Raw genomic sequence first — 23,732 nt, 5'->3', positions numbered from 1 at the left:
GTCCTAATCCAATCTGAATGATAAGAAAGGAAATTTGGACAGACTAGGGAGTTCACGCATATTAAGAAAAGACAGTGTAAGGACCCAGCCAGAAGGCAGCCATCTGCAAGCCAGGGACAGAGGCCTCAAAAGGAACCAGTCCTGCTGACACCTTGATCTTAGACTTTCAGCCTACAGAACTGTGAGAAATACATTCCTGTAAAAGAAGCCACATCCCTGATTCCAGTCTGAGGCATTTGCTATGGCAGCCCCAGCAAACTAATACAGTTGTTACTAATATAGTGACTCTGTGGAAGGGGGCATCCTTGCCCCTCCCACTTCCCCTGTCAGATGGAATATGCACTCAATAGCATGCACTACATGGTCAGGATCAGAAACTGCAGCAGGTGGGCACTGAAGCCCCTCTGGCCCTTGCTGCCTCTATCTCCTTTAGCCTCTTGTTCCCTGAGGCTTCCCTGGTGGCTCAGATGGTAAAGCGTCTGCCTACAATGTGGAAGACCAGGGTTTGATCCCTGGGTTCGGAAGATCCCCTGGAGAAGGAAATGGCAACCCACTCCAGTATTCTTGCCTGGAAAATTCTATGGACTGAGAAGCCTGGTAGGCTACTGTTCATGGGGTTGCAAAGAGTTGGACACGACTGAGCAACTTCACTTCACTTCACTTCACTTCCCTGCCCTGAGCCTAAAGCCTCTTGTCTCCATCTACTTCATCCCAAAGCTCTCACTCTTTCCTTCCTACCTCATCCTTAAGCACCCAAAATTAGGTGTGGGGAGTGCCTATGCTCTCTGCCCTGAGTGGGGCTGGCTCCCTGGATAGCATCATCACAGAGCCCTGCTTCCAACATCAGCCACGGGCACTAGATTTGCTCCTCCTGCCATTAGTGTTGGAGAAGGAAATGCCAACCCACTCCAGTATCCTTGCCTGGAAAATTCCATGGATGGAGGAGGCTGGCAGGCTACAGTCCACGGGGTCGCAAATGGTTGGACGTAACTGAGCAACTTCACTCCCATCAGCATGGCTGTGGCCTGGCCATTCTACTGAAATCATCACAATCCTACAATGCCAGAACTGCCTCTAAAGAGGAAAGGACCAAGAGGAAAAGGCCAGATGGGCTCTCGACTATCCCCCTTGACAAGAAAGTGTCCCCTGTTCTCCAAAACCCAGATTACGGCAAACCTTGGTTTCTTGTCTGCAATCACATGTTTACTCTCCAGACAGGGAGAGCACAGTGTGACACCTGGAAGACTAGGATGTGGTGGACAGCCACCTGTCCTGCTGCCTGCATCCCTCCAGTGTAAAGGTTAGAGGGCTCTGATGTGCCTGTCCTCTGAGCTCAAACTCTCCACAAAGGGCATGTTAGCACAAAGAAGCTAGAAGGCAGTGGTGAGAAAGAGGATAGCAATGGCTGCTTCTGATTTCCCTTGATCTGAATTGCTTTATCAGGCCCTCATGCTGAGGTTACTCTTTTGTTTTTTGTGTCTTTGGGTTTGAATGGAGCTCTCTCACATCTCACAAGGGGCTGGAGAGGGAAGAATGAAATAAACATCAATGGCAGGGTTGATAATCCTACAACCATTGACTAGAAGCACCCACCACTGGGCCGATGCCTGGTTAATCTGTTGTGTCAATGCATGCTATTAGCAGCCCTTAATTGATGGGTTATTGACAGAGTGAGCAGGGGCGAGTGCTGATAGTCTGCAGTGTGAGGGTGTATTTAGGGAGATTTAATCAGCAAATGATAGACATGGTCGCTCCTTCAAAGCCCTTATCTGGTACTGGATCGAGGCCAGGAGACCCAGCCTCAGGATGGCCCATTGCCTCCTACTCAACAGGTCCAGTTCTTTCAAGGCTGAGCACCTCCACACTCCTCCAAGACTCATTCTGAGGCCTCCAGCCTGTGCTGGTCTCATGCCTACAGCCTATCCTGTCTTTTACATCTTAAAAGAAAAAGAAAAGTGTTAGTCACTTAGTCGTGTCCCACCCTTTGCGATACCATGGACTGTAGCCCCTCCATGCTCCTCTGTCCATGGCATTCTCCAAGCAAGAATAATGGAGTGGGAAGTCATTCCCCCTCTAGGGATCTTCCTGATTCAGGGCTTGAACCTGGGTCTCCTGTTTTATAGGTTGCTTTTCAGCCTTTTATATCTTAAATTCTACCCTAAGTGGGCAGAATGGGAAGGAGAGGAAGGGATGGTGGAGAGGAAATTTAACCACAGGCATTATAATTACAATTTTTAACCGTATGAGGCTCAGGCACTAATCCCCAGCTAAGGGTCAGGAGCAAATGAGGAATTACAAGTAGATTTTCCTTTTGGCCTTTTGGATTTTCCACACCAGCTGTGTGGCCTCTCTGGAGTCTTTCTGGGGGAGTCTAATCCCACTGTAGTTTCATGGCTCGGTTCTGGGAATGGGAGGAGGCAGATTCTGAAGGAAGAGGCGTAGCAAGGAACCCCATGTTGTGATGGGTAGAGGAGAATTTGCCTCAAAGTCACTCTGGATATTAGTCTCAGATGGAAACTCCAAAGAGAAAAAGCTGACAGGATAATGAGGCACATTTACAAGTGAACATGGGGACTGAAGGAGAGTAAATTCTGTGTAATTCTTTGTTTAAAGACCCACAGCCTAGCCTCTGTTTGCTTCTTTGCTCAAGATGCTTTTTAGTTAAGTCTTAGATCTTTCTCTGACCATATAATCAAAGCTGTGGTTTTTCCAGTAGTCATGTACGGATGTGAGAACTGGGCCATAAAGAAGGCTGAGTGCCAAAGAATTGATGTTTTTGAACTGTGGTGCTGGAGAAGACTCTTGAGAGTCCCTTGGAAAACAAGGCGATCAAACCAGTCAATCCTGCAGGAAATCAACACTGAATATTCATTGGAAGGAGTGATGTTGAAGCTGAAGCTCCAATACTTTGGCCACCTGATGCGAAGAGCCAGCTTATTGGAAAAGACCCTGATTTTGGGAAAGACTGAGGTCAGGAAGAGAAGGAAATGACTGAGGATAAGATGGTTGGATAGCATCACCAACTCAATGGACATAAGTCTGAGCAAATTCTGGGACACAGTGAAGGACAGGGAAGCCTGGCATGCTGCAGTCCATGGGGTCACAAGAAGTCAGACAAGACTGAGTGGCTGAACAACAACAGATCCTCCTCCTGTTTCTAAACTGCATGTGAGCAGAGATGGGAAAGTTTGCTGTGCCTCAGAGAGTAGTTTAGCAGGTCCCCCAGATCTGGTATGTCTCCTGTAAGACTCTTCTTGTTCCAGGTGTCAGCGAAGCAGGTTCTTTGTCCTCCAACTAGCTGGATCATCACAGACATGGAGTAAAATATAAACAAGCTTTAAAGCTGTCTCCCTTTCTCTCAAGACCCAGGGAGCAAGAAAGCAGACAAGCCCAGCCAAGGGAGACCCTCAAGGGCTAGAATTCTTCTTCACTGTGGGCAGAGCATGCCTCATGCTACCCGTGAGGCTGAGGATGCATCATGGCTCAAGAGTCATGGTGATTAGAGAGCGGTCCTTTCAGAGTCAGCTGAGGAAGAGCAGCATGACCAACTGGGGGACCCTGCAAATTCCCAGGTCAGATGAGTCTTGTTCCCTTGGGCAGTGTCTCTGGATCTTGTTTCTTATAGGAACAGTAGATCCTGACTCTGTGTGTCTCTGTGTGTGTCTTATGGGGAGTGGAGGCAGTCTAATCACATCAAGGCATCAAGGGTGACCACATTTAAGAGTGGCTCAGTCCTTGAATAACAGTCTGTACCTATTTCAACCTTCAGGCTTCTCTACACCAGAGTTAGAGACCAGGCATCCCCTGGTTTGATGGGGATAAACCAAGGAGCAGAGTTCAAGTCCTCCTCAAATACATCAAGGGGGCAGGCATTCAAGGGTTGGAGCATCGCCAGCAAATAAATCACATCAACCCCTTTGAAACACAGAGTTAAAATCAACTTCCATTTCAAATAACATTGGCATCTAAAAATCAATCCACTATATGACCTGGTTTTGTGTTAGTCAATTTTGTAACGAGACACTGCAAGCTTTAATTGCCCTGAGAAGATAATGCAGTGGCCAGAGAGGGTCTTGTTAAAAAGTTATGCTTACTTGGAAAGGCCAAGGATGGGAATTGCTCCTGCCATATGCAACAGGAGTATGCGAGCTTACAAGAAGGTCTTTGCTGAGCTATGCAACTCTCCTGGGATTGCTGGTGAGGAATCAACATGCCAACTCTATTCTTATCACACACTAGAGGCTGTTGGACTAATTGTCTAGTTTAGGGCAAACTTACTCTTGAAAGATGAGATCTGAGGACCAACTATTACACAATTCAAGGCAAGGCATTTAATCTCACTAGATAGTTTCCTCTACAATAAACTGAGAATTAGAATATATTCATGAGCTTGTCAACAAGGCTGCTTATTCACAGTTAAGTTATAGTGTTTTGCAAATAGTAAGGAAATGTGTCACTGTGTAACCTTGAGGCTCTACCTGATACATTTAGAAAAAGAAAGGACAATGGAGGCTCCATAAAAGCAGGTTGCACTTCAGATTTGTTCCCTGCACGATCCTTAGTGTCTAGTAGAGAAACAGTGCGCAGTCAAGTATTTGCTCAATGAATGAATAAAGTCAGGAAAAGAAGCAATTGGCCCACAGTATGTGGACTGCCCTCCTATCTGATGTCTTTGGTGATAAATGTTCTTTTCCTTTCCCTGTGACTTTCAGTAGAATTGAAGTAAAGCCATCAGTAGAATTCAGTAGACTTCCTTTTCCCTGAGTCCCTGCAGAATTGCCCACTACCAGAATCTTTCTGGTAACTTCCATTTGAACTAATGATTCCTCTAAAATGTCACCTTTGCTGAAAATTGTAGAGCTTCAGGAAGGCAGAAGACAAGCTCCTGCTCTTTGGCAGGAACAAATACACTACTCTTCCAGGAAACGAAGTAGGGGTGGATGACTACAGCCCTTGACTGAACCATGTATTCACAAGTCCCTGCTTTGACCTCACTCCTTGTCTGCAGTACCAGCCCTAAGAGAATCCCATTTCAGTCTCATCACTCATGTCCTAGAAATGGTCTGGGAAACTTAAAAGCAAAAAGGTGTAGGAAGACCACTGTCCCACGTGGCTGGACCTGGTTCCTTCAGTTCTAAGCTCAGAGCTGCATCTGAGAACTCAAATCCACCTTCAGGGTTCACTTCTAGCCATTAAGTGATGCCAGGTCTCTAGCTCAGGCCTGGCTGTGTAGGAAGCTTGGAAGTTGAAAGAAGGGCACATTCTTAATCAAGACTGAGAAACTCTCAAAAGCAGGTATTGCGTTGCCAGACTAGGGCACTAGGGGCAAAAGTTTGGCAAAGAACAACTTCTAAGAGGAAACCAATATTTTCCCTGAAACTAAATGGAAGACTGAATCACAGTTTCAGGATCAAGGCATCCTCAGCGTGGGACCCACATGGAGAGTTTAAGGAATTAGGAATGTTTGTAATTTAACAGGTGAGATGATGGATCAAGGGAAAGAGGAGCTGAGTTTAGCCACTGGGGTTAAAATAAACTAGAGAAGGAATGCTACTCCTCAAGCAAGAGTCAGTCAGTCAAATCAAGCTACATGAAGCCATGGAAACAGCTCTGATGCAGAAGTCAGGATTCATGGTTCTGGTCCATTCTATTGTATAATTAATTAGCCACCTGACCTTGAGCATGTCACATCACTTCTTATGTGCAAAGTTAATGAGTAAAACTAGGTGACCTCAGCACTCCTTTCAGTTCAGTTCAGTTCAGTTCAGTCACTCAGTCATGTCCGACTCTTTGCAACCCCATGGACTGCAGCACTCCAGGCCTCCCTGTCCATCACAAACTCTCAGAGCTTGCTCAAACTCACTCATGTCTATTGAGTTGGTGATGCCATACAACCATCTCATCCTCTGTCATCCCCTTCTCCTCCCACCTTCAATCTTTTCCAGCATCAGGGTCTTTTCAAATGAGTCAATTCTTCATATCAGGTGGCCAAAGTATTGGAGTTTCAGCTTCAGCATCAGTCCTTCCAATGAATATTCAGGACTGATTTCCTTTAGGATGGACTGGTTGGATCTCCTTACTGTCCAAGGGACTCTCAAGAGTCTTCTCCAGCATCACAGTTCAAAAGCATCTATTCTTCGGTGCTCAGCTTTCTTTATAGTCCAACTCTCACATCCATATATAACTACTGGGAAACCAGTAGCTTTGACTAGACGGACCTTTGTTGGCAAAGTAATGTCTCTGCTTTTTAATATGGTGTCTAGGTTGGTCATAACTTTTTTTTGGCACTCCCTTAATCTTCTCTTATTTCAACCAAAGTCAATCAAACAATGAGATTAATTTCCACAGTTGGTTGGACAGAAGAAACTAATGTCTCCCTGGCACTCATGCTGGGTTTTGCCTTATGTAAACCTGCAGCAACTCTAAGAGATTGGCACCACTCTCCCCATTTAACAGATGAGACCACCAAGTCTTAAATCAGTCAAACCATCTGTCCCAGGCTACAAGAGGGAGGGTGGTAGGACAAAGGCTTAGACTCTGTTTTGAAAACCTCCCATTCTTCCATGAGCCCATGCTCCCCCACAAGCCACATAAAGAATATTAGTGTCATTTCTTGTACCTGCTGTGTTGCTCCGTAGGAGAAAGCCCTGTGCTGCAAGAACACTGGAGTGGGTTGCCATTTCCTTCTCCAATGCATGAAAGTGAAAAGTGAAAGTGAAGTCCCTGAGTCGTGTCCATCTCTCTAGCCCTGTGCTAGACTACACTATTTGTATGACAAGCACTGAGCAGGATACAGAGGGGATGCCAACACCTAGAATCCGTGCTCCTGACCTCTGGCTTGGGTGACAGGCTGCTGGTAAATGACATGTACTAAGAGTGGCTTCTGGGATCAGCGTGAGAGGTCACCCTGATATTTCCTATGTTCCTTTCTTTATTCTAAAAGGAACCATCTTCAACCAGAAGAACCCAGGGGCTTTTCACTGCACCATTCATATATTTGTGGCACTGCCATAGCCCTCACTTTTCATCATCTCTTTCCTTTGATCCCTGTAAATTCAATTCTGACTGGGGGTAGGGTAGAGAGGGAATGGAATTAAAACCTTTCCATGTCTGCATGAAGAAGTCCAATGCAAAAATAATTAAACCTCCAACCATTTATCTTCCATCTCTAATTCTAATCCATTGTTCTGAGAACAATTTAAATGGTGTGCTTCTCTCACTGTGTAATTTCAAATTGAGTTCACACTTAGCTACCTTTTTCCTGCTAGGAATTGTTTCCGAGGCAAGCATTTCAGCCTCCTCACAGGAACAGTTCTAATTTGGAGCTCAAACAGGGAGAGGGAGCTGGTATTACAGGAATGTCAGCCAAGCTCCCAGTTTAATGGCTGTGGGGTGGCTGAGTAGGTGCAGATGTGAGCACTTCAGAACAGGCAGCCTGTGCTGGGATGTGAAGGCCTCCAAGTCCTGGTATTTCAAAGTGGGTAAATTGAAACAAAATTGTGGCATAGCACTTCTTTTAGATGCTACTTTTTGATGACAAAGCTACTAGTTGATACCCAATATGGTAGCTCCAATGAATCTATTCAATCTAATCTTCATAATCATGGCATCTCCAAAGTAGAAAATTAATTGGATGAGGTTAAATATCCCCTTTTCATGTCAACAAAATTGGTTTTTCTAGGGATTAAAGGATTAACATGGTGTTAAGTCCCTAAAGAGGTTAAAATACTTTATTATTCATTACAAAACACAAAGATTGGGCTGTTTTTTTTTTCTAATGTCATTGCCACTCATGTCACTAAAGGGAGCACCACAGAGAACTGGTAATGACAATTCCACAAGCTTTTAATGCTCTTCAAAATGCATGTCTGTCCTGCTTACAAACACTTTTCTGGGTAAAATAGCCTGAAATATATCAAATTGAAGACCTTTACAGCCCATTCTCAGTGTCAGATGACCAGTGGGCAGGGATGAGCTTTCAGGAAAGTCATCAAGGCTGTAAAATGTGGCATTTCATATTGCCATTATCTCAGCTTCTGAGCAAAAGAGCACCATTTCCCGTCAACAACTGAGAAGGTTTCCAGTTTGGATCAAAGGATGGAAAAATCTGGGCTGTACCATGTCACCACAGGAGCAGACACTTTTCAAATTAGGATTTGCACTTTCTCTACCCCCATATAAAAAAGAAGTGATTTCAGCTCTGTTTTCATCAGAGCTTCATCATGGTTTGCAATTTTAAACTGGAAAAAAAGAATCCCTAAATCCGGTGTTAACTTCTGCATGTGAGGAAACGGAGGCACAGAACTATGTTATGAGATGCTCTTGGTCACTCAATTGTAAGTGACAAGGTGGTGGCACTGGAACCCAGTTTCCTGACCCTGATGCTTTCTCCCCTACCTCTGACCCCTCGTTTAATACTTCCCCAGCATCTTCACTTTCCTACAGATGGATGGCTTGGTGACTAAGGGCCCACACATTTAAATGGATGTTGGAAGCTGGAACTCAGACTGAGACCAGAACAGAAGTCCAATCCAAGGTCACCGGACTATCCAGTGACCATCCACGACCTCAGCCTTGTGAGGCCCAGGTTCTGAGCTGACACACTAGTCACAAATTCAGGAAGCGTAGCTCTGCCTTTCATTCAAATCCATCCTGGGTGGCTCCTGGCCCTCTCTTGGGGGACAGAAAGGCAAAGCAATTAATTCAGATCATCAGGATAGTCCTGTAAAGCTCTATGCCAGGGAAAGAATAATGAGTCAAACATAGAATTGAGGGTGTGAGGTAATAATGTCAAGTAACTTTAATAAAAGAAGAGTCAGACAAGATAAAGAGCCATGAGAGGGAACTTACAAAATACCACCAGAGTCAAAAGAGGGAGGTCTGCTCAAGTTGGGGAATCCAGAAATGATTCATGGATGAAGAAATGGCTTTTGAGTGAGTTTTGAAAGAGGGACTTATTTCAGGGGGTTTAGATAAGCCAAGAACATTCAATCTAAAAGGAAAAAAAAAACTTACACCTGAAAGTAACACCACACTGTAAATCAGCTACACTTCAATTTAAAAAAGAAAAAACAAAAGAAAACATGCACATGAAGAGGAAGGCAGAGAGCACTATTTGGGAGGCCGTGAATGATGATTTCCTCAAGGCCAACTGATATGTCTTCCCCCCAGCAAGCCCTCTCTGATTTTTCTGGGCTGGTTAAATACCCTCTCCAGTGCTCCCTCAGCACCCCAAGCACACTCCCACCATAGCATTAGTCAGAAGACTGTGTCACAGGTTTGTCCCACCAGACCCGAAACAACTAGAAGCCAGTCAAGATCATGTTTTAGCTTTTGTATGTGATGACCCCAGGACAATGCCCGACGTGTTGTGATGACCCCAGCACAATGCCCGACGTGTGTTAAGTATCCTCCAATATATGTTAAATGTGTCAAGAAATTGGTTTGCATCACTGAAAAAAGTCAACAAGATAAGTCTTAAAAGGAAATCTGGATCTTATCTGGGTAGGACCTCAGTGTTTGGAGTAGGAGCTTGTCCTTATTCAGCATGTGCTGGGGAGCAGGAAGCTGATGGAACAGGAAAGCTCATAAACAGAGTTGCTCTTCAAGAAGAGCACGCTGACTCAAGAGTGAAGAAGGACAGATCTGAACGGGGAGAACCAGAACCTAGGCAGGAGGCTGGGTGGGCTCCGCAGGGCACCCTGAACCTCTAGCAAGGTGGACTGGATCTGGCCAAGGGTGAAAAGGTGGGGGTGGGGCAGAGAAGCACAGGAGGATTTGCAGGGAAATACAAGCATGTGTGCGCATCCATAGCTCTCTATTCCTTGGTTGGCAAGGATGGGAAGAGGGAACTTTCTAACATTTATTTCTTGGAGGGGTGGTCTATAAAATATCTATGGCCTGTAAAGTGCTTTTAATTTTTCAGATGCAATAACCACAAGAAGGGAAAAGAAGTGTTACTTCTGCACCTTCACTGGAGAAAGCTAAGATGCATAGACAGGCTAGGATTTGCCCAGCAAGACAAAAAAATCAAACTCAACTAGAGCATTGGAAAATCACTGTTGATAAAAAACCTGAATTTTAGACATTGTCAACATTCACACACACACACACACACACACACACACACACACACGCATCCTAACTCTCCTTTTTTTCAACTGACATTCAATTATTTTGTCACAAAATACACAAACTTTTCAATTAGATGTTAACATATATTTTGCTATACTTTTTAAATGCTGCATGTTTCATATTTGCCTCCAACAGAGCAAACTGCCAAACTTTTCAAAAGCTGCAAAAAGCCCCAGAGGATCAGTGGGTAGGACAACAGAAAGCTGAAGGCTCAGGGTCGTCAGTGAGTATTACCATGGCTACTCCAGCAGGTTACTTTACGTTGCTTGATTTGTACTGTCTACTCACATGTCCAGTTCAGTGGTACACTCGTGGCCTTCAGGGAATCTCCAATTTAATGTCATGAGACTCGGTTCCTGTCTTTAGAAAAATAACAGATAATCAGCTTGAGAAGTCAATGTATGCACACCACATACACACTCCACACATCTTACTCCGAGCATCTCACCACAAGATAGCAGTAATACTAATGAAAAAATATTACTGCAGAAGTACATAGTCTATGATTACAGAATTACAAGAATCAGTGAGAAAGCAGTAAATAATGGCTAAAGGAGAAATTTCCAAGTCAGGATCATGGCTTCATAATTTACTTGATGAATAGCGTTGGGCAAATTACTCAGACCACTCTGACCCTCAGTTTTCTCATCTGCAAAATGAAGGTAATACTAATAAATACTTACTTTAGTCATTTTGGGGAAAATTGTAAAAGAAATTATATTGTAATAAGTGGCATAGTATTATGAAATATAATATTAATAGATATACTGCTGCTGCTAAGTCACTTCAGTCGTGTCCGACTCTGCATGACCCCGTAGATGGCAGCCCACCAGGCTCCCCTATCCCTGGGATTCTCCAGGCAAGAACACTGGAGTGGGTTGCCATTGCCTTCTCCAATGCATGCATGCATGCTAAGTCACTTCAGTCGTGTCCGACTTTGTGTGACCCTGTGGACAGCAGCCCTCCAGGCTCCTCTGTCCACAGGATTCTCCGGGTGAAAATACGGGAGTGGGTTGCCATTGCCTTCTCCAATTAATAATTAATACATATACTGACATGTATATAGCATACACAGGGTGTGCTCAGTTGCTCAGTCATGCCTGACTCTTTGTGGCCTCAGGGACTGTAGCCCACCAGGATCCTCTATCCATGGGATTTTCCAGGCAATAATACTGGATGGGTTGCCATTTCCTTCTCTTGGGGATCTTCCTGACCCAGGGATCAAACCCATGACTCTTGCGTCTCCTGCATTGGCAAGTGGATTCTTTACCATTAGCACTACCTGGGAAGCCAAGCATACATAGTATGTGTGTGTGTGTGTGTGTGTGTGTGTGTGTGTGTGTGTGTGTGTGTGTGTAGCACAGTGGAGATGCTGACCAAAACGAGGAAGATGCCCACCTGGTACCTGGCTGTGCCCTGAATCAGCCCCTGCCAACAAGCTACTGGGGGCAGGGAAATGTGTCAACACTGCCCACTGCACCTCCAAACACCACTCTCCAAGGGCCCCCATGTTTTTCTACAGCTAGAGGAAGGGTATGGGCGTCCGAATTCTTTTAAGGCGACATGCCTCTTGGCAACAGTGTATCTGCTCCTAGCTTTGGGAGAGGAAGGACAGCAAGCCTGTCAAAAGTCCAGCTCTCTTACGCCTGAAACAGAGCAAGACCAGAGTTGACGACCATGCATTTTAGAAATGAAGATACCTTTCTGGTATGATGGCTACAAGTCCTTGAGCCAAAGGCCCTTTGGAGACAACACAATTTGAAAGGCAGAGCCTCACAGCCCGCTCACTAGCCCTTCCTCTCAGTCTTCAAGGCTCAATCCCTGCCCAGAGTCCCATCATTCAAATGTCATGTGGCTGGACGTTATTATCTTAGTTTCCTACAGAAAAGACTATACCAAGATAAGATTTAATGCTATGCCCTTAGCCTTTATAGAGGGTCAACAGGAAAAACATTTAAGGACTGTTTCCCTGACTTTGTAGAACTGCAGTAGAAAATGGGGTCCATTGTTACCTGGCATCCTATGCAGCCTTGACACAATAAATCCTCCTTCCACACAATGCCAGATAAAGTCTTTCTCTCCCAATTTGTATTTTTTCTCTCTTCAGATATTACCGACTGGATAACCAGGCATGCATCTCTCATTTTTCTTCTTTTTGCCTTCGTTTCTATTAACCTGGCACTGAATTCAATTCTCAGCTTCAATAACTGATTCCATCCCTGTGTCTTCCCACATCTGTTTTTCTTTTCTTTTTATCTGCTTTTATCTTTTAATGAGCAGGGGCTTCCCTGGTGGTTAGATGATAAAGAATCTGCCTGCAATACAGGAGACCTGGGTTTGATCCCTTCATCGGGAAGATCCCCTGGAGGAGAAAGTGGCAACCCACTCCAGTATTCTTGCCTGGAGAAGTCCATGGACAGAGGAGCCTGGTGGGCTACAGTCCATGGGGTCACAGGAGTCAGACATGACTGAGAGACTAACGTTTATGTATGGCTAATTTTGTAGACTGCTCAAATCCTGTCCCCCTTTTAAGAAAAGAAGAAATAATAGATAATTGATAGACAGAGATATAGGAATAGGGTTAGGTATGTAGACCAACTAGCTTTGGGTGAACAGATAGAGTTATGAGTGGGTAGATAGCTTGACCTGAGTCTCATCATTTCATGCACACAATTAACCCAAAATGGAATCAGGAATCTAGAGTCAGCCCCGTTGTTGGTCCAAGATCTCCATTCAATCCAATTTAACAAAAGTATGTTGAATATTTCTAACTTGAGCACAATATTTTCCAGGATACAGTTTGTGTTTTATTCATATTTATATCCAGCAAAATGCTGCCATATGGTAAGTGCTCACAAAATGTTGAAGGAAAGTTGAATTCAATTAAACTCGAAACTTCCTCTTCTAGATGCAATGCACAATGCCCAGAGCCCACCACATCCTTGGGGAGATATAATTCACAAACCTCAACAGATCACAATGGCCATAGAAGCAATACTCCACTTGTAGACCATTCAGGCTGATCAGCTCAGACCCTGCTCATAGCTGCTGTGGGGCTTTTTCAGGCTGCTTCCCCACCCATAATGCCCACCCTCTTTCCATCCTTTGAACCACTCCTGCTAGCCTTTGAGACTTAACTCAAGTCTCACCACCATAGAACGTGTTTCCAATTCCAGCCAGCCCACATTGATTTCTCCTTCTCTGACCATCCACTGCACACAAGGCTTCTCAGGGACTCTGACACCCAAACGTCCCATGGGTGAGTCAATTTCAGCCTGGCTAAAGTGAAACTTATCTTTCCAACTGCCTATCTTTCCAATGTAATCCGTTAATGTGTGTGTGTGTGTGTATGTACACATATTGTTGTTCAGTCGCTAAATTGTATCCCACTCATTGTGACTCTGTGAACTGCAGCATGCCAGACCTTGCTGTCCTTCACTATCTCCCTGAGTTTGCTCAAACTCATGTCCATATAGCCTGTATATATATATATATATATGTATATATATATGTATATAGGCTTCCCAAGGGCTCAGTGGGTAAAGAATCCACCTGCAGTGCAGGAGACACAGGAGATTTGAGTTGCATCCCTGGATTGGAAAGATCTCCTAGTGGAGAGTGGTTGCTAGGCAAACAAGTACCTCACACCAACAAAGTGAACCAGCAGGTCAGTGACAGAGTGTGTGAGCTACAAAAGGTTGCTTCTTCCCTTCTATCCCCTAAGTCTTCCACAAGAATCTCTCTTATGACCCACTTTAACCTAAAATACCTAAGAAAGAGAATTTGGGGAAATTACCTTAGCCTAACCAAGTGGAAATATTTTGGACTCACCACAACCATGTATAATCTTCATGGTCTTGAATAAGTAACCATTTATTGAGCCTCAGGTTTCCCATCTGCAAAATGGCAATAAGATGGCAAAGCATTCTCATGAGAATTAAATATAATTATATTTGTTGAGCTCTTAGCACAGTGTCAGACATGAAGTTAGTGTTCAATAAATGTTATCAATTAAGATTAATCTGGCTTCTCCTACTATTTTCCTAACTCAGTTGGTGACATAAAATCTACCCCTTCAAGCTTGGGCTTGACTTCTAATGGTGGCCAAGTTGGCTAAGATGTCATGAAGACATCTCTGCCTTGGCCAGGCAACTTCTGGGAGGCAGGTCTGTTTGAAGGGTCCTTGGTGTGCCAGGGTCTTGGAGCTGCATAATCACCTTCCTGTCCATCCGTCGTTGGCACCACATACCCGCCCTGTCCTTAGCCCAGGCCTCTGACAGCAGTATTTCTATCTTCATCCCAACTTCCCAGACCCAGACTCAAAGGGCTTCCAGGGGCCCCTGGACAACCTTAGAGACTGGGCTTCTTTCCAGGACAGACAGTACTGGTTCTGGCTAGGACAGACACCCAAGGAAGTTTTATCTGGGAGCAGACAGCCTGCATCTGGATCCTTGGCCTAGAGTTCAAAGACTCTAGACCTTTTTTCCCCGCAAGCTCTTTAGCGCAGTAGAAGTCCAAATCACCGTAAAAGCCTGGAGCTTATGTAAAGCAAGAAGCTCTAGTCCTTCCTCAGGGTTCCCTGTTACCCAGTAAGTCTTAAGCTCCTTTTAGGAGAGATCTGCAGGTGGCTGAATTCCTCTAACTCAGGCTATATTAAAAGTGAAAATTCAGAATTTTATACTTTCTCTGCTCCCTAGAGAAACAAGATCTTTTTCTTCAATATTGTTTACATGAAACTAGAACATTTATTTATTAGTAGTTCTTGCTAGGATAGTGAATAAAAACTCAAAGAGCAACACCCCCCCCCCCCCCCCACTGCCCCTGCCGCCCAAAAAAAGGAGTCAGCCCTCCTCTTGACTTCTCACATCCAATCAACTACGAAGCTCAAAACCCTGCCAATAATCCCCTGTTTAGGTCTCAGTGTGTTTCCCTCCTTCTGTTCTTACTGTCACTGCATTAGTTTTCAGTTCAGTTCAGTTCAGTTCAGTTCAGTCGCTCAGTCGTGTCCGACTCTTTGTGACCCCTGAATCGCAGCAAACCAGACCTCCCTGTCCATCACCAACTCCCGGAGTCTACCCAAACTCATGTCCATCAAGTCGGTGATGCCATCCAGCCATCTCATCCTCTGTTGTCCCCTTCTCCTCCTGCCCTCAATCTTTTCCAGCATCAGAGTCTTTTCCAGTAAGTCAACTCTTCACATGAGGTGGCCGAAGTATTGGAGTTTCAGCTACAGCATCAGTCCTTCCAATGAACACCCAGGACTGATCTCCTCTAGGATGGACTGGTTGAATCTCCTTGCAGTCCAAGGGACTCTCAAGAGTCTTCTCCAAAACCACAGTTCAAAAGCATCAATTCTTTGGCGCTCAGCTTTCATTAGAGTCCAACTCTCACATCCACACATGACCACTGGAAAAACCATAGCCTTGACTAGACAGATCTTTGTTGGCAAAGTAATGTCTCTGCTTTTTGATATGCTGCCTTAGAAAGCATCACTACAAACAAAGCTAGTGGAGGTGATGGAATTCCAGTTGAGCTATTTCAAACCCTGAAAGATGATGCTGTGAAAGTGCTACACTCAATATGCCAGCAAATTTGGAAAACTCAACAGTGGCCACAGGACTGGAAAAGGTCAGTTTTCATTCCAATCCCAGAGAAAGGCAATGCCAAAGAATGTTCAAAACTACCACACAATTACAGTCATCTCACACGCTAGTAAAGTAATGCTCAAAATTCTCCAAGCCAGGCTTCAGCATTAGTTTAGAACCGACTATGAATGCTTCCTAACTTCAGTCTTCTTCCTCCAGTCATTCCCCCACATGTGATCACAATGGTCTATGTCAAAACAAACAAATAAGTGAAAAAGAAAAAAGAATAGGCAAATCTAATACAGCACTCCCCGGTTTACAAATGGCTCTTCAGCTGGTTTCCAGGCCATATTCCCTTATACATCCTTAGGGGCTGGCTCTCTATGACCTAGACCCTGCCCCTTGTCTAGCCTCAGTGGCCCGATTTAGACTAATCATGTCATGTTCTCAGCATTGAGAGGTCTATGTGTGACCTTTTTCTGTTTTTATTTCTTTTGTTTAATGGTAACCCACAGCTTCGCAGAAACTGACGCTGACAATACCATGAGTATCTGCTCCTCATCACTATACCCTCAACCTGTAGTGTGGATAGATACATGATTCTACATCTATGTTAAACCTCCCTGCTCATCTTACATCTATCCTCTGAGTTTTGAGGATCGGCTGGCCAGAAGAAGAGCCTAGAACTGCAGAAGAGACACACACACTCAGAATTGCTGCCTCAAACTACCTGGTATAAAAGGAGAAGGAAGAGGTCAAACCCCGCTCCTTCCAGCCTTTGGAAGAAGTAGCTGCACTCAAGGAGAAATGTAGATCAGTGGGTGGCACCCATGTGTCAGGGGCTCATTTCTCCTTCATAGGGCAGAGCGCAAGGCCAAGACTACCGCTCTACTGCAGGGGTTTTGAACCCATCAGGAGGGTTACTGGAGAAGGCTCAATTGATGGGCTTCAGGTGAATAAATGTTCTGACATTTCATCCAAGCTTATGTGTGAACGTACCTTTTTTTGAAGGAAAAAGTCCATCGCTTTCATCTGATTCTCAAAAAGATTCCTGACCCAAAATATTCTAATACCATCTTATGTGTGGCCCCTAAGATATGCCCCGGAGTTGAGGTGGGGCTGGGGAGGATGAAAGGCTAGAGACTGGTCTGCCTCCCAAGGTTGCACCAGGTTGGGTAAGGAGGGTGGCTGACAGCCAGTGTCTCAGAAGCCTACATTTCATCCCTTCATCCCCACTAGTGTGCACAGAGCACAGCTCTGGGAAAGCATTATAAGCTGAACCGCCACCTTCATTATCCCCTCAGCTGGATACTACATGCAGTGAACAACTGGCTGGACTATATATAACACCCCTTGGAAGCTGCAGTAACTTCCAATCTAACCAAAGAGAGGATGTTCTCCTCTTCCAGGGTGACACCACCTGGGAGGTACTGCCAGTATCTTCTGTCTCACATTCTTCACTTGCAGATCCTCTATGTTCCTAATTGCCTGTTCTATGCCACGAGCACCTCTTATGCTGTTGCTTTCTTTGACTGAGACCTCCTCTAGGTTCCAAGATCACTGTGGATGGTGACTGCAGTCATGAAATTAAAAGATGCTTCCTCCTTGGAAGAAAAAGTATAAAAACCTAGAGAGTGTACTAAAAAGTAGAGACATCACTTTGCCAACAAAGGTCCATATAGTGAAAGCTATGGTTTTTCCAGCAGTCATGTACAGATGGGAGAGTTGGACCATAAAGAAGGCCGAGTGCTGAAGAATTGATGCTTTCAAACTGGTGCTGGAGAAGACCCTTGAGAGCCTTGCAAAGAGCCAACTCATTGGAAAAGACTCTGATGCTGGAAAAGATTGAGGGCAGGAGGAGAAGAGGGCAACAGAGGATGAGATGGTTGGATGGCATCATCGACTCAATGGACATGAGTTTGAGCAAACTCTGGGAGACAGTGAAGGATAGGGAAGCCTGGTGTGCTGCAGTCCATGAGGTCACAAGGAGTCAGATACAACTGAGTGACTAAACAACAATAACTAGTGCATTTTACTAGAGGAGTAAAATGTGCCTCAAATACTAGGAGAAGGTATGTAACACCTTTCTGTCCCTTGCCCTAGGGTGCCTAGTACATCAGCGGATGTGTTGGTTGAGTGCCTGTGTGGCACCTTCATTCAGCCACAACCCACCAGTGAGATGCAGAACACACCCAGCAGACCACCCACCATGTTCTTCCATCTGCATCCCCTTAACTGGAGGAAACCCACACAGCCCTCTTCTTGCCTCCCATACCCTAGGCTTCTCTCATTCCCAAAGCAATCACAACCTCAGTGGGGAGAAGGTGAGAGAGGAGGTGTATTTTGAATGAACGGCTGTGAAGAGGGCTGCCCTGGTAGCTCAGACAGTAAAGAATCTGCCTGCAATGGTTCAAAGTCTGGGTCAGGAAGATTTTCTGGAGAAGGAAATGGCAACCCACTCCAGTATTTTTGCCTGGAGAATTCCATGGACAGAGGAACCTGGTGGGCTACCAGGGGGTTAGGGTCGCAAAGAGTCATACATAACTAAGCGACTAACACTTCCACTTTCGCATAAGAGAGAAGTGTGGTTACTGAGGAAAGGGTGAAGCAACAGTCCTAGTGACTGGGAGAGACATTTCTCCAAGAGGAAGAGCAGGGAATTACACCTACACTAAGCAGTGGCCCAAGAGCACCCCTAAGCCCGGCTCCTTTGGCAGACTGAGCACTCAGAGTTCTGGGCACTGTGCTCCCTGATGTGGATAAAATTCAGTCCTTGCCTTGTAGAGTTCACTGTCTTGGCTCAGAGGTTAAGACACTTGTTGCAGAGTGTGAGGTTAGCAAGAGACAAGCCAGGCTCGAGTCCTGGTCTCTTAACTCCTCCCCCTGTTTACTTTCAGCAACAGCCACTGTGGAACATGATCCACAACCTAACCAACCACCACCACGCATCCACGGTCTCAGGACCCTCATCACTTGGGCAGGAGCACTCCTTCTTTAAGTCCCCAAAGCTTGTCAGCTCCACCATTATCTCAGGTCCTTTGGTGGCCATTTTCACTGTCAACCCAGCATTCCAGGAAGATGGATTGTGGTACCTGAGAGAATTCCTTACTGAGTGAGTTTGGGTTTTTGTGTTGCCTGGAAACCTCTGTTAAATATCCTGTCCCCACAGGAAGACAGTCATAAAGAACTTCATGACTATTTCTCCAGGAGGCAAAAGTGTAGGATATTTATAATTTGGGTACCAGGATGCAGTGACTCACAAGCATATTCAGGCCAGGGTTCCTTCCTGAGCCGCACCCTCTCTGGGTCATTCTGTGGTGGAACCAAGGTCCCACAGAACTGTAGCCAGAGCAGCATCACACCTCTGTTCCCTGCAGCCTCAGGCAGCACAAGCTGAATGATTCAGGTGAGATCCTTTCCCTGTGTCTTATTGTGCCTATTTCCAGCAGGAAGGACTTCAATAAGATCATTTGCTGTTCAGCTGCTAAGTCATGCCCGACTCTTTGTGACCCCATGGACTGCTGCATGCCAGTCTTCCCTGTCCTTCACTGTATCCTGGAGTTTGTTCAAACTCATGTCCATTGAGTCAATTATGATATCCAACCATTTCATCCTCTGCCACCTTCTTCTTCTTTTGCCTTTACTCTTTCCCAGCATCAGAATATTTTCCAGTGAGTTGACTCCACATCAGGTGGCCAAAGTATTGGAGCTTCAGCATTGGCATCAGCCTTTCCAAAGAATATTCAGGACTGATTTCCTTTAGGAAATTGACTGGTTTGATCTCCTTGCAGTCCAAGGGACTCTCAAGTGTCTTCTCCAACACCACAATTCAAAAGCATCAATTCTTCAGTTCTCGGCCTTCTTTATGATTCAACTCTCACATCCATACATGACTAGTGGAAAAATCATGGCTTTGATTACATGGACCTTTGTCCTCAATGTGATGTCTCTGCTTTTTAATATGTTGTATTGGTTTGTTATAGCATTCCTGCCAAATAGCAGGATCAGTGCTTACCAAACTGTTCACTTAGTTGCATTTAGTTTCTTTCTTCAAAAGAAAGCAATGCCAAGAAGGATAAACAAATACAGAAAATAACAGCAGAGCTCCTCTGGTTGAAAGGATCCCTGGGTTATGAAGGAAGCCTGAAACTCTTCTCTGCTCAGCCACATAAGCCTTAAGGCAGCTCCATGGGACCCCTAGGGTCCCACAGAACAGAGCTTGGAAAGCAGTGGGCTAGATGATCTCTAGCAATCCTTGACATCTCTAAAGCCATACCATAGGCCCCTATTATTAAATCTTGATTCTCACTTGGCTTTTATTCATTTGTTACCCATCTTCTTAACTCCAGTGACAGAAATGGAGGAACATTTGTGCAGGAAGTGGTAGGGGACATCCTGCATCTGTATCTTCCCTGCAGGATTTCAGTCCAGAGATATTTGGTGTCCCTAATTACAACATGCCTCCCTATGCTGTGTACTCCAACCAGCATACAGCATGCCACCTCCCAAATCTCCAAATATGGTTTCATGACGCTGAACATCCCAGTTACTCTGCTATGAGTATCATTGGGTTGCCTGTATGTTAGTCTTGAACACAAGGCTCTTGCACCGCTTCAGTGCCCAGGTAAATAGAGTTGGGCATCTTTCTCTAGCACAAGTCATGTTCTTTGTTCTTTAGCTTTCCTGCTTGGCTTCTGAATGTCCCAGGTCATATTCTCTCTCTCTCTCTATATATATATATATATACACTAATGTATGTACTAATATACTATATATATGTACACTAATCTCTCTTACTGTGTGTATGCTGGAGTTGCCATTTCCTTTTCCAGGTGATCTTCCTGACCCAGAGACCAAACCTGCATCTCTTGTGTCTCCTGCCTTGCAGGCAGATTCCTTACCTGCTAAGGCTTCAGGGAAGCCCCGAATTTACCAAATATTTTCTATTTTAATAATAAGATGAGCTTACTGAAACCAACAATTTGTTATCTAACAAGTAATGTTATAGACTGAATCCTCAAAACTCACATGCTGAAATCCTACCCTGTGAAGTGATAGTATTAGGAGGTGGGGCCTTTGGGAAGTAACTAGGATTAAGTGAAATTCTGAGGGTGGAGGCCTCATAAGAGGCACTAGAGAGTTTGCTTCCCCTCTCCACTCTCTGCCATGAGATGACACAGCTGGAAATCAGCAGTCCACAGCCCAAAAGAGCCTTCCCTAGAATGTGACCATGCTGGCATCAGATCTTGCAATTCCAGTCTCCAGGGAGAAATAAATTGTTTATAAACCTCCCAGGCTATGGTACTTTGTTACGGTAGCCCAACTAATTAAGATAAGAATCAAAACAAAATTTGGTATTCCCTACTAGCTTCAAAAGGCTTCCCAGTTTCCACTTGTAAAGAACCCACCTGCCAGTGCAAGAGATGTAAGAAACATGGGTTCAATCCCTGGGTTGAGAAGATCCCCTGGTGTAGGAAATGGCTACCCTCTCTAGCATTCTTGCTTGGAGAATTCCACGAGCAGAGGAGCCTGATGGGTTACAGTCCATGGGGTTGAAAGGAGTCCAACATGATTGAGCAACTAACATTTCATGAGTATAATAGGCTCTGTGAGTTCTGTGAGTCTCTGTAGTGAAATAAATATGAAATGGCTTTGGGAAACTCCCAAGCTTGCAGTCTGGAATCTTCAAAGGAACTCTGGGCTGAGAGTTCTGGGTCTAGTCCCGGCTGTCACTGTTGTGGTGGGTGTGACCCTGAGCAAGTCACATTATACCTCCCATCTTAACAGTCAGTATAAAAGGCCCATCTCTTCTTTCTTAGGTGCATACTGAGGGCAAAATGATGTCACAAGTGGAAGAATGTTCTGAGAAAATTTTTTAAAAGGATAAAATAAGACAAAGTGGTATTTTAATAATTTGACAACTGTGAAGGGAAATGGACAAATGCAGGTACTTATGATCTAAAGGAACATTTTCAGTAGCATTATCAGTAGCAGCATCCCTAGCCTTTCGGCTGCTGATGGCCCTGTTCATGAGGTCCCAGAGTCAGACACAACTGAATGACTAACACTTTCGCTTTTCACTGAGCTTGCAGTTGGTATCAGAAGTGATGGTGGTCTTGTGTGGACTTCTCCTTCTAAATTTGCAAGTGGGATCCTTGCAATTGAGTTACAAGTCTTGGGCAGACTTGCCCTCTGGAGGACTGCATCCATAACCTTACAGTTTGGCCAACTCCAGACAGGATGTATAAGGAAAACCATCCAAGCCCCAATCTAGATCTTCCAGAGAGAAGGGGGCCTCATCAAAGTCCCAGTCAGCTGGAGTTCTCCAGCACTGACTGTGGGGCTTAGAGGGGCTGCTCCTGATAACACTACTGAGAAGGTTCATTGAGAACATAAGTACCTGTGTTTGTACATTTCCCTTCACAGCACAGTTGTCATATTATTAAAATACCACTTTGTCTTATTTTATCCTTTTTACTTCTCAGAACATTCTTCCACTTGTGACATCGTTTTGCCCTCAGTATGTGCCTAAGAAAGAAGAGGTGAGCTTTTATACTGACTGTTCAGATGGGAGGTATAATGTGACTTGCTCAGGGTCACACGCACCACTAGAGTGACAGCCAGCACTAGACCCAGAACTCTCAGTTCAGGGTTCCTTTGAAGAGTCCAGCCAGCCAAGAAGTCTGAAATTCCTCACTCCATTTTTTTTTGAAAAGCTACTTATTTATTTTTGGCCGTACTGGTTCTTTGCCGCTGCACAGGGGCTACTCTCTGGTTGCGGTAGGCGGACTTCCCATTTGGTGGCTTCTCTTGTTGTGGAGCACAGCCACTAGGTGCATGGGCTTCAGCAGTTTCAACCCGCATGGGCTCGGTAGTTGCAGCACATAGGCTTAGTTGTTCTGTGGCACGTGGGGTCTTCCTGGACCAGGAATCAAACCCATGTCCTTGCACTGACAGGCAGATTCTTATCCACTATACCACCAGCGAAGTCCCTCACCCTGTTTCTTTAAGACTGCCTGTATACCTCTTAGAAATACTGCACAGAAACTGAGCATGGATAGAGTGAGAGCAAAATCACCCCATGTCTGACCTAAGTCATGTTTGCATTGACTGTCCCCTCCACTGTGATGACTCTCTTTTTGTGGTGGATGCTGTCAGTGCTCTGCCCAGGTCAGCTTCAGCTTTCTCTTTGCACCCTTCCTCTGAGCTTCAGTGTGCTTCTCAAACAGCCTATACTGTTGGGAACTATCCCAGAGACCAGAGCCACGTTGCCTGAATACCCAGAGAGCGGAAGTATTTTCCGCCCTGGGGTAGCCCTAAGCCAGTGACTGATGGGTGTGATATATGAAAGCCCAGTGCTCCTGCCTCTCTTTGGTATGACTCTGAGGCATAATGTACTCCAGAGGTCCCAGTAGGATCAGGATACAGCCATCATGTACAGAACTTTTCCTGAAACAGTATTCTACTTAATTCTTCCCTTTCCAGATTCTCCTGGGAGCACCATCTTAACAAACTGTTGTTGTTCTTGTCCAGTTGCTAAATTGTGTCCAATTCTTTTTGACCCCATGCCCTGTAGCCTCCCAGGCTCCTCTGTCCTCCACTTTCTCCCAGAGTTGCTCAAATTCCTGTCCATTGAGTCGGTGATGCCATCCAACCATCTCATCCTCTGTCACCCCCTTCTCCTTCTGCCTTTGATCTTTCCCAGCATCAGGGTCTTTTCCAATGAGTGAGCAGTTTATATCAGGTGGCCAAAGTATTGGAGCCTCAGCGTCAGTGTCAGTTCTTCCAATGAATATTCAGGACTGATTTCCTTTAGGATTGACTGCTCTGATCTCCTTATAGTCCAAGGGACTCTCAAGAGTCTTCTCCAAAAGCAAACTTCAAAAGCATCAGTTCTTCAGTGCTCAGCCTTCTTTATGACTAATACACAAATACTCATCTCAGGGTCTGCTTCTTGGGAACCCAACCCAAGACACTTCCTAACCCTATCTGACATAGAAAGACTCAGAATCA

The sequence above is a fragment of the Budorcas taxicolor genome, chromosome 2 (genome assembly GCF_023091745.1).
Source record: "Budorcas taxicolor isolate Tak-1 chromosome 2, Takin1.1, whole genome shotgun sequence".
Taxonomy (NCBI): Eukaryota; Metazoa; Chordata; class Mammalia; order Artiodactyla; family Bovidae; genus Budorcas; species Budorcas taxicolor.
The sequence above is the reverse complement of the archived record's forward strand: the minus strand, read 5'-3'. Positions refer to the sequence as shown.